Here is a 6252-nt window from a genome sequence, read left to right as displayed (position 1 = left end):
AACAAGCCATTGGAAACAGGTTTCTAACAAGCCGCCAGTGTGATGATGGTACAGTTTGTTTTTGTTTTCTTTGTGATGAAAACGGTGCTGATGAAGATGATGCTGATGATGCTCAAGTCCGAGAACGGAGATGGTTTGTTGACGATGATGACTGCCTGGTTGCCGGCTCCGAGCTAAAGCATGACTCACTGATCTGAGAAAAACCTTCTCGCCGAAAGCCTTACTGAACACTGCAAATCACTTCCTGTTGGAAGGGGGGGGAAAAGTCCTCCCACTTACAGCACACTACAACCAATCAATTCTCCAAATTGTCCCTTCTGATATTTCTTCGCCATTGTAGAAACGCTTCTGTTTTATTGTGTCGATATGTTTTTATAAAGAATATCACCGAGAAGTACTTTGATAATGCAACATGATAAAATGTGTTTTGTAACAATACGCTCGCGTTATTTTCCATTTGAATTTTCTCATACGACATATGGATCAAATCGAATGACTCATACAGTATGAATGAATCACACCGTTCAAAATGAACGCGAGTGAAATCAGTTATCTAAAACTACTGTGTGATTGACAGCTTCGATAAATCTGCTGCTGTAAGTCTTCCTGAACAGAAAACCTCCTCCGAAATCAACACAATCTACTTAACAATATCATAAAGATACTATAGGCTCCATAACTTACATGAAAAATATATATCTATAAATTAGGAAAATTACAAAATGATGACGCCATAGCAATTAACGGTATCAAATAAATGACATAATTTTGATAGCTGAAGGATACTTGCAGTTTTTTGTGTTTTAAGGGCATCATACATGTTGCACCACAATTCTGCAAACAAAGGATTAAAGACCTTACTGTGGAGTGTAGGATACAATCACAATCTCTCTTAAACCAAATGAACCCTGATTTATCCAAGCAAAAAACTACACGCAAACCAAACACAGCGTGAAGAACATTATTTCTCTGGCCAGATGAGTCACTGAAGAAATGGGAGCTAGGCTGAGAGAAAGCGGCTTAGATATTCTCGTTAGAAGCAAGCAGCAGTGAATCCTCCTCATCTCTCCTGGAGCACGCATCCCAAACACCATTCATGTAAAATGTCCTCAGGAGGAGCATCTATAGCGAAGCCCAAAAGACTGACACTCATTCATAAGCAGCCTCCTCTCTCTCTCTCCTCTCATTCTGCTGCGGATTTCGCACTGCTGCAGTCCCTCCCAACATCTCTCCTTCCTTCCTGCCTGGAAAATACAGGAGAGAGAGAAAAAAAAAACAGACAAGCAGCACACGTCTCCCTTCTCTGCTCAGAAACAAAAGGCAAAATAGAAACAGAGGGAGGAAAAGACAGTCCGTCAGAAAGCAAGAGAAGAAAATGTTTTTTTTAAGGTAAAAGATTTAAAAAAAAAGAGTTGAGGACAATAAATATGATATTAGTCTTTTATGTGAATGAAATAGCTGGTTGGCATAGCAATGTTTCTGTGAATGGAGAGCAAGGCCTTTCTGCCTCTGCAAGGCAATCCCTAGGGATGGAATGGTCTTATCCAATGAGAAGCCGGCTGGATGACTCATTCAGGGAAGGCTAGCAGAATAGTGGAAGAGACCATTCCAAATGCAGGTGCACATTGTGTTCACAGCTTTTATATTGCTACATGAACGCTACATAGAGCGTACCTTTAGATTTTACATTTTGAGATAGCCATGAGAGATGTCTTGCCACTTTGAGATAACGAGAAATAACAAAGTTTCAAGAATATCAAAGGTTGTCAAATGTGTTGCATGCACAAGCACACCCCTCCTTTTCATCATGTGACAGCATTATGAACAGTTTTTCAGCAATCATATGAATGGTCATTTATACGTTCATCTACCGGTAGTTGGTTATGCTTTATTAATGTATGGCGAAAACCTGATATATTGTTCAATGATCTGGCAGACATAAAAATATACTGACATCTATAGGTATATTAATATATTCTTGCTCTCTCAATTCAATTCAAATCAGCTTTATTGGCATGATAAAACATACGTTGCCAAAGCAAAAGTGGTACAAGTATGTACAAATACATATTTAATATAAATAGGAATAAAATAAAGGTGTCAACAGAGCTGTGTTTTCTCTCTCTCTCTAGTGAGATTAAATATTTTGGCATATCATCTCAAATTACCGCTCTTGTGACAAGGACATATATAAACTGCGTCAGAAGCTGTATGCTCAAGGAAACATGCCGTGCGCAAATTTAGCATGTGTTCAGTACCGGTGAAGATTTCACTCTTTAAATCTCTGGATACTTCCCACCTGTGGTGTCGCTACAAACAAGCCAGTACTAGGCTAATAATGACTGTTAGGATTGTATGAGGTTGCTACTAAGAGCTCCAAGAAGCTCCAGTGCAAGCCAGATGTTTGTTAGTGTTGGGGTACCCACTTTATGTATGTATGTAATATATATATATATATATATATATATTCTTTTTAAAGCGTCTCGATGGTAATAGGCGCGGTCATAAAGGGAAAATACATACCTCGTTACCTACTCGTTCAGCTGGGATGCGCCGCACCTGTGTTCACCTGCTAGGGAGTACCCACAGTATAAAGCCATCTCTCTCTGCCTCAGTTCAGATCCATTCTCCGGGAGGTGGGCAGCGCATATACCGGGCATGTTGGGCGGTAAGTCGAGAACCAATCCATTTCACGTATGTAACCCCAGTGAAATATAAATACTTCCTGTTGTCCTTTCATCCTCCCAGGCTTCCACCGGACATACTCTACCTGGCACGTTCAAACGAGCGTGTAACCTATAAAAGGTATATATAAAAGTGATTAATAAAAGTGATTAATACCACAAAGGAGAAAAGGGATTAATAGAAAATGTGTATTACTACTGCCCCAGTACACAGCCACCGAGTAGAAGTACCCAGGCTGAGTAGAAATACTTACTGCTTTACTGCCTTCCCATCCTTATTTAGAGAGACTGTTATTCACAAGCTTGATTGTTATACTGTACCTAGCGGCACCTAAAGGGGGGGAGAAATCCTATGCTAAAACCATACTCACCTGTCGGAAATCCCTACAGCTAAATCTACCTACCTGAGTGAAAAAGTACCTACCGTTGAAGTCTGGCCACGAGGTCCAGAGACCAAGACTACTCCTCCACGCCACCTACAGGAAAGGAAGGAGAAGAGACTTTGTGTTGAAACCTGAAAGAGAAAAGGAGAAACGTTACAATTTTGTTTAAACAAACTATTATTTTGGTGTGTGTGTGTGTGTGTGTGTGTGTGTGTGTGTGCCGTTTTCACTACTTTTGTGTCAGACTCTTGTATGATGTAGTAGGTCATTACTTTACAACAAAACATAAAAAGTTGAAATCGACGGGCAGCAACGATGTGATAAAGAAAATTATGTTTTTGAAGGAGTGAGCATCCAGACACCACTCACTTGTTGCCAGGTAACATAAAAAGAAAGAAAGAAATCTAAAACAGAATTATTTTCAAACCAGTGCTTCATGAAATAAAAAATATAAAAATAGACCATGTCTGTGGAACTGCGTTGCTAGGGAACAGCTTGGGTACAAGTTTATTTCCTGTAGTGGTGGACAGTAAGAAAGTACATTTCCCGGAGTAGGCCTACTTAATTAATGTTGCTCTAGATAGGATAGGAGGATAGGAGAGGGAAGTCTGGAGCTCTCAGGTGGAGCTGTTGCCTCCGTGATCCGACTACGGATAAGCGGTTGAAGATGGATGTATGGATGGCCCACATACTTTTCCAGAGTATCTGCTGGCTACTTTACTTGAGTGTTTGGGTTGTATTTTTGGATACTTGCAGCGTCCACACGCACTTTACAATAAAAGCATGAAATTTGACACACAATTAAGACCATGCATGCCATAAGGAACATTTTTTGCTATAGAGCCATCGCAGATTTGTCCCGTGGTAACCATGGTAGCTATTCTCTAAAATGGCCACCACCTGCTATTATTTGTTATTTTACAAACTCAGGTTCTAGACCACCTAGGATCTTGATTCTGGTGACAAATCCTACATTTTCAGGGATGAGGAATACAGTTGTACCATTTGTACTGAGCGGACGTAGAATACACACATCGACAGGCTGGGTGCTGGGCTAAAGAAACTTCAGCAGATGATGGATGGAGCCTGCACACCACAGGTACAAAAATACTTTCTTTATTGACAATAAAGAAAGTGGTTTTTTACCTGTGGTGTACAGGCTCCATCCATCATCTACCATTTGTACGGAGACCATTGCAGCCATATTTCAAAATGGACACCACCTGCTACTCAAGTTCTTCTAGACCAGCTACAATCTTTATTCTGGTGACTAATCGTAAATTTTCAAGGATACAGTGCTACTTTACATCATGCTAGATAAAAACGATCAAAATGTGTAAAATTGATGTATTACATACATGTAGTAGTGATGTAGTTGCTGTATTGTTAAATTCGCAGACGACACAGCTATTGTTGGTCTGATTGAGGATGATGAGATAAGCTATAGAAGAACAGTGGACGAGTTTGCCGGTTGGTGCAGGAGTAACTTCCTCCAGCTTAATATAAAAAAAAACTAAGGAGGTCATATTGGACCTTAGGACTGGTGCCCATGCACACCAGGAAATAGTCATTGGTGGGGATGGGGTAGTGATTGTGGACGAATATAAGTACTTGGGTACAACGATTGATTCCAAGCTGACATGGAATTCCAACACTCATTCCATCTACAAGAAAGGTCAGCAGAGGCTGCATTTTATGCGCAGACTGAGACAGTATAACGTTGAAAAAAATATCATGGCACTTTTTCATCGATCCTTTGTGGAGAGTGCATTGACATTTTGTTTTGTTTCATGGTATGGCTCATTATCATTTGTTAATAAGAACAAACTCCATAAAATCATCAGCGTGTCCAGTAAAATAGCTGGGGTACGATTTGAGAGTATGACCTCAATGTATGAGACCCGGGTACTCAGGAAGGGGAAAGCTATTACTAGGGACAACACACACCCGTTACACAACCAATACCATCTTTAACCATCAGGGCGACAGTACATATATGGTACCTTCCCTGCAGGCTAGGGCCTCAAGATCGTTTGTTCCCATAAGTATAGGGCTTATGAACAAGCAGGCCCCATCTCAGTTCCGTGCATAAAGTGTGATGTGATGCCTCTTGGAACTATAACTTTATTTATTGTCTATGTACTGTGTGATCTGTTTGTTTGCATGTTTTATGTATATCCTGATGACTGCTGTGCACAAAACACATTTCCGAAAGGACAAATAAAGTATCTATCCATCTATCTATCTAGTACTGTACATGTTTTCAAACTGTGACATGTGAGAGTCAAGTGAGTCCGTGCTCATCAGACCCCCATCCTGCTTGTAAACCAGCTCTGCACCTGAACTGTCAGTATCCGTGGCCAGGCCCAGAATACCAACCCTTGTACCCCGCACAAGATAACACAGTAGAGCAGCTGCAGCAATATAGGGGGCCACAACCTACCATCCCCGACTTCACCAACAGAGACCCAAGTGAGTTCCCCCGCCTAAAATTATCACTCGAAAACCTGCTGCCATCCAACACCACCCAGCGGTTCACGTATCAAGTCATAGTTGACACCATGGTGGTGCTAAACGACAAGTTTGGACAGCCCCACCAATTAGCATTACGGAAAATAGCCAGTATCATGGAGGCAGCCGACATCCGTCGAGGCGAAAAGGCATCCTTTGAAAAGTTTGCGCTTCAAGTAGTCGCTGGTAGGCATGCTAACAACCCTATAGGCCCAGGGGGAGATAAGAGCCTACTTCCCCCACACGATGCTCTGCGGTCCAGGAGCAACCTACACCCTGTTGGAGCTCTCGGAGTGGTTGAAGCACAAGTCCTGGTGCCACGACTTCAATGTGCAGCTCCCTAGTAATGAGCCAAAACATTGGTTACCTCAGAAAATGGGCAGATATGCCACAGTTCTGCATGGTGCCGAAGACGGAGCTTAGTGCAAGGTAGCAGCCCCACCTGAAGAGACCCGGGAAAGCTAATGCCTACTGTCCATTCTGTGAAAATAACAAACACTTCCTCAGTCAGTGAAGAGATTTAAGAGACTCACGAAATAATAGATCACAGAATGGATTCGAACCAAGAAGTGCTGGCGCTGGTACAGTAGATCACACCTAGCTGCCCAGTGTGATCTCATGAAGCCATGTAGCCTGTGCAAAGGTAAACACCTTGAAGTCCTGCATGAGGTGAA

Source organism: Protomyctophum parallelum (assembly GCF_964188405.1).
Source record: "Protomyctophum parallelum genome assembly, chromosome: 21".
Lineage (NCBI taxonomy): Eukaryota > Metazoa > Chordata > Actinopteri > Myctophiformes > Myctophidae > Protomyctophum > Protomyctophum parallelum.
The sequence above is the reverse complement of the archived record's forward strand: the minus strand, read 5'-3'. Positions refer to the sequence as shown.